The sequence below is a fragment of the Talpa occidentalis genome, unplaced genomic scaffold (genome assembly GCF_014898055.3).
Source record: "Talpa occidentalis isolate TD23 unplaced genomic scaffold, MPIMG_talOcc4v2.1 talOcc4.4, whole genome shotgun sequence".
Taxonomy (NCBI): domain Eukaryota; kingdom Metazoa; phylum Chordata; class Mammalia; order Eulipotyphla; family Talpidae; genus Talpa; species Talpa occidentalis.
The window spans coordinates 114,493,314-114,501,884 of NW_023604295.1; positions in this window are offsets into that span (position 1 = coordinate 114,493,314).

The window sequence follows — 8,571 nt, forward strand, 5'->3', positions numbered from 1 at the left end:
AATCTTCCATTGCTATTCTTCCAGTGGGAAAGTCTTCATTCTGCCTCCTGGAAAATTCTATTCATAAACTTTTAAAAAGTAGAAGACAGTGAGTTGAGGAATTCACTGTGTTTTTCAGTGTGTGGGCCATGTTTATGACTCATGAAATTTTTCATAAGGTTCCATCAAAGATTTCTTTCACCTGAAAAGCCCAGAGCCTCCTTAGCCTCTTCCTACCAAACTCAAAGCCAAGCTCTTCCAGCTCCTCTCAAACTGTGTGTAGGAAGGAAAGACTGGAAAGTAAGTCTCAAGTTGAGAGACAAAAAGGTATAATACCTTTGTGAAGTATTATCAGAACCTGGCCCTGGAGCTCTCTTGCTTCCTGCCCTGAAGCAATGGGACAAAGGGGAGGAGGGGGAATTATCATGGAAAATGCCCCCAGGCCCATGCCCTAGTTTGTCTCTTGAACAGCTGTATATTTCAAAAGAACACTGTATAGTCACTGATCTAAGCAATCCCTCTGGGAGGCTGAGCGAGGGGTTGGGGGTCAAAAAGATTGGAGGGGAAGTGAGGACCTAAAATTATCTCTGAGGAAAAAGAATCAGTCTTGTCTCCCAGGGACCTAGCTGCTCACCCACAAGCAGGGTTTGTCAGTGGCTCCCAAACAAATACCTTCCAGGCCCAGGCAGTACACCAAGCAGGCCTTGGGAGTCACAGAAATGCCTAGTGGGCTGCAGAGGAGAGGCCCAGCCCCCACCCCCAGTCCCCATGCACTCACATGCATGATGGAAGCCCCACTGGGCCTGGAGTCTGGAATTGGCCTCTTACTGATCAGGGAGGTCACGTCCCCAAGTTGGGTTTTGCAACACCCCAGAGTGCTGCCAGTTATCTCAAAGGGGTATCATAAGATTTTCCAAAAGTAAAAAATACATAGCATTCAGCACTTTTTTCCTAGGACATCTGAGTTGGCCTGGGAGTAGAAAGGAGTGTCAGGAAGACAAGTAACTTCAAAGGATGTCATTGCTTTAGGGGGTGACCTTGTTATTTTGAGGAAGTATGAAAAATGTTTACATTTTCAAAAATGACAAGATTTCCCAAAACACATGAGTATGGCTGAGTTTGGGCAATGATTAGGCCAATAGCTAAAAGAGACTGAGAAGAGAAATTCCAGAGCCCTGTTAGTAAAGACTTTTATGAGGGGCAGAGCTACGCTGCACTTGGCCTGCTTCCATTTCTGCTCACCATTCCTCCTTCTTTCCCTCACTCTCTACCCTAACCCCCACCCCTTTTGCCACTTTGATCGGTGGGATTATCTTCTTTTTGTGCTTTTCTGTTTTTTAATTTAATCTTTAGAATAGGTAATGCATTCACATGATTCACCCATCAAAATATACAAAATGTATGCCATAGAAAGTTGCCCTCGTCCAACTTTCATCTCCCAAACAATAACCACTGTTAGCTTCTTGTTTATTCTTCCAGTCATATTTTATATCTATATATAAGTCTATACCAACACATGTGCTTTTGTCTTCTCTTTTCAGCACAAACTGTAGTAAACTGTATCCCCTGTTCTGCAACTTATTTTACCTTAGCAATATATATCTGCAACCATTCCATACCAGTACACAAAAGCTTCCCGTTGTTAGTATTGCATTGTATGAGTATGCCATTAGCTATGAAATAAGCTGCTAGAGGATATCAATTTATTTCCAATCTTTGCTAATAGATAATGGTGCAATGAGTAACTTAGACATTCATCATTTCACATATGTGTAAGTATATATGTAGAATAAGTTCCTACAAACAGAATTGTGTAAGGTATACACTTTTGCAAATTTAAAAAACATTGCCAAGTTACCCTCCCCAGACAATGTACCCACATACACTCTTGCTGTCATTTTTGATGACTAACTGGTGGTTGGAGGCGAGTGACCCACTGCTCTGGGAAGTCATCCTAATGATTGACTCCAGGGGAATTTATGCTGCCCAGTCTATAGAGGTCAGCCAACTCTGAATAAAAGCATATGCTGCCCAAAGAGAGTATGAACCTGCCCCAGGAACCCCAGATGACCTTTATTCTGTGCCCTTGGAAGCCAGCAGTGAATTTGGGCCTCGGAATCTACTAAGTTCAGGACCCCAGGCTACTGTTTATGTAGGGGGCTTCAAGGATACAAGTTACCTTGTTTTGTCAGAGGGCACAGAGGCCTGTGATGATTTGTGATTTAGAATATGTGTTGGTCATAGTTTGTGTCCTGTCCTACACACATTGCAACTAGGTATGTGTGTGTGTGTTTAGTGACAGGGTAGGAAGAAGCCTCTTGATTTCAGGTGACTATAGTTTTGTACCCTGTCTAAAATCACATTGTTGGAGGTATCATATTCTACCATTCATAATCTTTTCTTCTTGCTTTAAAGTTCTTGGAAGGGGGCCTCCCTGCTGGCGCAAGGAGATAAGTCTCAGCACTATGAAGCTATCACCAGCCACTGCAACATGAGTTCCCCAGCCAGGGAACTAACCCTCATGGCACAGCAGACCTCTCATGTCTCACCCACTGCTCCCCTCAGCAGTGTATTTCAGTAGGTCTACCTGGTGTGCTCCCCACTCTGGTTCTGGTGAATCCTCTCACACCCCTGCACCTCTGGCTACACCCCAGTTCTTGTATGTAAAAATAAATAAAAATAAATCTTAAAAAAAATAAAGTTCTTAGAAGAGAGCAAAAACTAAGTAGACATCACCCACCCCCCAACCCCTGCTCCCTTTTTTACCCTGTCTCTTTTCTCCAGAGCCTGCTGTGACCATCCATTCAGTATTTTTAAATGTTGTGTGTATGCATAGCCTATGAACACCTAGAATTTGCTATTTCTCCTTTTGTCACAAAGAGTCCAGGAGGACAGAATGGTGGTGGCAGAGAATAATAAAGGTGGTGAATAGAATAATATCCACTCCAAAACCAACATTTTGCTGAATTAAAAAACCAGATGCAGGAGGAAACTGAGACTTGTCCAAGGTCACACAATAAAGGTTCGTTTCTAGCTAGTATGTGGGCATCCCACCTGGCTGGCCTTTCCCAGAGCACCGCCTCTTACCCCCAGCCAGGCTGTGGTCATGCCACCTTCATTCTGTACCCTAGGGGCCTCTGCGTGGACCACAGGCTCAGAACTGAAACTGAAGAGAACACCTTAACCCAAAGTTTTCCATGTCCTCTATAGCATGGCCTGCCACAGCTGCTATTTCCCAAGGTCAGATCCAAAGGAGCTCGAAGGGGAGGCAGAGAAGGGATCTCTATTCTTGGGAAACAAAAGTTCCTCTGGTGCCTAAGGGCTGGCCTGGACCAGAGCCTGATATGGATAGAGAAAGGAGTGAATAGGGAATATTTTTTTAACTCTTGAAGTAGAAAAAATATCCTTCTAGTCTAGTCTAGTCTAGTTCTAGTCTCTTTGGTTAATCACTAAAATCCTTGACTATTAGAGAAGCTGCTCCCCAGAGGCAATACATCCCCTCTGCAGCCCAGACAAGAATTTTTTAGGTCTCAATACGGCACCTTTTTGCAAGAAGGCTGGGGTTAAATCAAACCAGTGGGGGAGGGACAGGGCAAAAGTCTATGCCCACCCACTCACAGGTAATTTTCCATCATCACCTTTCAAGTCATCCTGGGTAGAGCTTTGCAGTGCCTTTCTTTGATAGGGACTGGCAGGCACCATGGAAAAAAGACAGATACTCCATGCTGCATGGATCTGGGGTCCCTCCCCAACTCTTCTTCTGGAGGGAGAGCTCCAACAAGACTGGAGCCTACCTGGTTCAAAAAGAGGCTGGTGCTCAAGCTGCAAGTGTTCCCACTCCTTTTCTCATGACACCTACATCTTTCCCCTTGGGAAGCAGTGCTGAGAAAATGTGGCCAGTACTTGAAGGAAACCACAACAAGGAAGTCTTCTTCTCTGACAAGGAAAGAAAAATGTTTCTTGTGATTAGATCTCTCCAATTTAGGAGGGAGCAAGGCATTTCCCAGGCTGGGAAGCAGAAAGTGGAGACCACAAACCCTTTTGGATGGTGAAAAGGTTCAAGTGCCAGGGGAAAGGTTGTGGAGGGGGGAGGCGGGGAAGGGAAGTGTTTCCTGTTTTTGAAGAAGTCACCAATGTGGAAAAATGGCACCTCATTTTCTAATCAAGACAGGACTGTCTTTCCCTTTTGTGATAAATGGAAAGTTGAGGAGTGGGGATCTCTTCAGAGCTGTCATTCAGTTCCAGTGACCACAGCAGGAACTTGCTGGTCGGGGCACAGCAACCCTGGGCTCACAGCCTCTCAGCCACCACTTGGCACACATTTCCCAGTGCCAGTCCCCATGTCTGGCATGCTGATTGGTGATTAGGACCCACCCCTCCCCCTGATCAGCGTACTCTCAGCCCCATAGATGGAGCTGGGTTTCACTTTGGTCCCCCAAAGCAGTCTTGCCAGACCTCAGGTGGACAGCTTGAGGCCTAGTCATTGGGTAGGGTGGCTTTATCCGCTGATGGACAAGGGAAAGAGACAAGGAAGGGCATCTCTTGGGGACACTGAGGTGACACCTTTGAGGAGACCCTACTGTACCTTTTCCCCAGCCCCATACAATTCCACAGATCCGTTCCCAATATTAGTAAGAGAATTGGGATTTTATCCTCTGTCCTCCCGTTCCTGGGCCTCACATCCTGCCCTTCTCATGCCTGAGAATGTGGAGGCACAGTCCCGGGCTGCCGTGACAATCTTCCTTGCAGATGGTCTGCAAGGCACTGGCAGCAAGAGGAGGCGGGGGTTATGGTTGCTCTTTCACAAACAGTGCTATTCAGATTTAGTGAGGTCACAGAGGAAATGGGGGGATGACGCTGGGAAGAGCAGCCAGGGGTCCCGGGTCTCCAGCTTAGAGAGGTTCTTCTTTGATCTTAACTGGCCACTCATGCTACCTTCTCTGGTAGAAAGGGATTGGAGAATATAGAGCAGGGAGGTACAGTGAGGGCTAGATACAAGAAGCTAGTCATTAGCATTGCCCACCTCTACTTCCTGAAGTTTGGATTGTCCCCTGACCTCTAGGAGAACACAAAAGGGTTAATCCTGTGGTAGAGGAGGGTGTGGAAGAATAATGGGCAAAGCAAGGGTGAAATTCTGAGCTGTGGCAAGTCAGGGTGGGTCTGGGTGCCCCCAGAACAGGAAGGGTAGCTTTGTTTATAGGGGCACAGTTTATCTGCAAGTCCAAAGTGAGAAGGTCCTGGAAGGGGTGGGGAACAGGGAGGCAAAGAGGAAAAGAATGTAAACATTGCTGAGAATGTCAGCTCTCTCCTGGGAGGTGGGGGCAGTGGAAGGCAGCCATGGATTTCTAAAAAGGGTCTTCCCTTTTTGGCATCTGGTCCCCATTAAAATATTTCAACAGAGGCCATGGACACTCAAGACACTGTGGCTCCTAGGCCCTATCAGTACTGTGAAGAAATGGCATTATGAAGGAAAAGAGTCCTGACTAAGGCAAAATGGACCATCTCCATTCCTCCGTCCCTCCATCCCCCTCTCAGGAAGGTGAAGGAGGAGCCAGTGAACCAATTGGAATCTGTTTTATGTGGTGCCAAGGAAATAAAAAGGATCCATTGTTCTTGGGGACCAGGTGGAGAACTGCTTATGACCAGTTTGAATGGCCTTGCCTACTTGAAGCAGAGACACAGGGGCAGCAGGGCAGAAACTCAGATGGGAGGCACACACAGAGAGGGGCACAAGTGTAACACACACACACACACACGCACCAAGAAACATGCACAGATAAGTACACACCACTGTCAGAATCACACAACTCAGAGATATGTACACACACTGCAGAAACTCAGATATATTCTGATATGCACCTCCCAGGAGAGTCATCACATTCATATGCATAGTCACGTGCACACAGTCCAAGGCCACCCACTCACACATGCAAGGCCACCCACTCATACATGCAAGCCCACACCCAAGCTCACACTTTACACTCCACACAGGGCACGTTCCATCTGCTGAGCTGGGAATGAATCCCCAAACCACATGGCTACAAAAAGCTCCAAGCCCAGTGTAGAAGCGGAACCGGGTCAGGGGCCAGCACACTTGGCTGCATCTCTCACCACTCATCCCTTAGTAGTGGTGCTAATGGCACAGAACCTCAGGTCCCGAGTCTGTCGTGGGAAAGTCCTTTTAAAGCATGAAAGGCAAAGCAGCCTAAATTAAACCCAGCACCAGCCCTGCTGGCTCAGAGGGAACAGAGAACTGGCCAGTCAGCTCTCCACGTCTCCCTGTCATTCTTCCCAGGGAATCTCCTCAGGCAAGTCCTTTTTTTGGAAGAAGACAGCTGAGAAAGAATGCCTGCCTCATTGCAGATATAATGCATTCATCACATTCATTGGTGGGCACTAACCCTGGTCTAGGCACCAGTTGCTGGGAGATACCAAAAAGTATCAGATATGACAGTTACCTTCAAATAGATTCCAGCCTCGAAGGCAATGCTGAAATACAGGAAGAACCCTGTCCAATGACAAGGGCAGCAGAAGAGAAATGAGCATCTGTGAAAGCTGGATTCTGAGGGAAAAGAAATCACTTCCAGATGAGGGTAATGAAAAAAAAAAAAGCTTCACAAAGATGGGAATTGGAGTTGAGTGTTAACAAATGATTAGGAGTAGGAAAGCACAGAAAAGGGAAAATGATATCTTAGATGTAGGATTGTTATAAACATAAGTGCAGAATTTCTAGGTTAGTGTGATTCCTTTAAGCCTTGCCTTTCTCATCAAATATTTCAGGCAAGCAATGGCATTTATTCATCATCATCAGCCTCAATCCTAGATGTTTTCCCTTCATTCATTCATTCTTAGTTACATTCAGGCTTCAGACTTAATATTCAGCACATTTTGAATTTGGCAAAATTAATGCCTTTCTACTGAAAAGTTTTCTTCATCCCCAAAGCCAGCTATCCTAATGCAGATTTTCTTGAAACAGTCTCTTTCCCCAGTAGACATGACCCGAGGATCCTCATCCACTATCAGCTGCCTTAAGGGTTTCTCACCTGGTTGAACAGCCTATGAAGAGGCCTTTCTCCTGGAGACATTTTCCAGCATGTTCTTTCTCCAGTACACCTTCTAAGAGGCTGTAGCAGAGCAGAAAGAACAATGGTTCAAGAAATGCTAGAACTATTGCCAGGTGTGCCATTATAAGGATAGTATAGCATGTAATTTGAGGGAAATAGAAAGATGCCTTCCTCCAATGGGGGGAAAAATAATTTCACCTTAAAATTTCATCATTATGCCTATACGTGCTTTTTTTTTTTTTTTAAACTTTTTTTTTTTTTAATAGAGGCATGTTTTTTTTATTTGTTTGTTTGTTTGTTTTGTTTATACATGCACTGGGTACAGTCAGAAGCGCGGAGGGTGAGAGAATTCACCAGAGCCAGAGCGGGGAGCAGAACAGGCAGAAGGACCGAAGTACACTGCTGAGGGGAGCAGCAGGCGGCAGGAGAGGTCTGCGCGCCATGTGGGACCCTCCTCCGGTGGCCGGGGGGCAACTGGGGATCGAACCGGCACCACAGAGGCCGCGGGCAGCTTCGCAACCCAGCGCTCAACCGCTGCACCACGGGGGAGGCCCTATACGTGCTTTTTAATAAAGTTTTTATATTGGGCCTCCTGGTGGCCTAAGGGTTAAGTCTCAGTGCTATCATGATGGCCCACCTCAGGGGCCTGAGTTCGATCCCCAGCCAGGGAGCTAACCCACATATGGCACAGCAGACCTCTCCTGTCTCACCCGCTGCTCCCCTCAGCAGTATATTTCAGTCAATCTGCCTGTTCTGCTCCCCACTCTGTCTCTGGTGAATCCTCTCACCCCCAGCACCTCTGGCCTACATCCCAGTTCTTCTACACAAAAATAGATAAATAAAATCTTTTTTTAAAAAAAGTTTTTATCTCTTATTAAAATGGAAAAACCTCTGAAAGGGAAAGTCTCCTGGCCATTTACACCTTAGGATGACTGCCTTTACAAGATCTTTCTTTTTTTCTCCCTTTTTTATGTTTTTATAGATTGATCTTTTCTGGTTTCTTTTTTTTCCCCTAATTTTTATTTGAAGAACTGGGGTATAGGCCAAAGGTATAGGATTCACCAAAGCCAGAGTGGGGAACAGAACAGGCAGATCGACTGAAATACACTGCCAAGGCGAGCAGCAGGCAAGACAGGAGAGGTCTGATGTGCCATATGTGGATTAGATCTCTGACCTGAACAAACTCAGGCAGCAGTGATAGTGCTGAGACTTAACACCTAAGCCACCAGGGAGACCCCACAAGACCCTTTCTTGAACAATTTGCGCAAGGGTAGTGCATATGAGAATTATTAGATGCTCTTGAAGGAAATGGGTGAAATTTCTTTCTGTGTGGCTCAAATATGGGCAGCATTTGGAGAAATGAGCCCTTTGATAAAGGAAGACTCAAACCTTTGAGCAGCTTGTTTGTGGTAATGGCTCATGTGAGGAATGTAACCATCAAAGTGCAATGGAATGGACCAGGATTCTTACATTAACCTTTGAAACAAGGAATATTTTTGGTAAAATTGGAGGAGGGGATGGGAGAGGA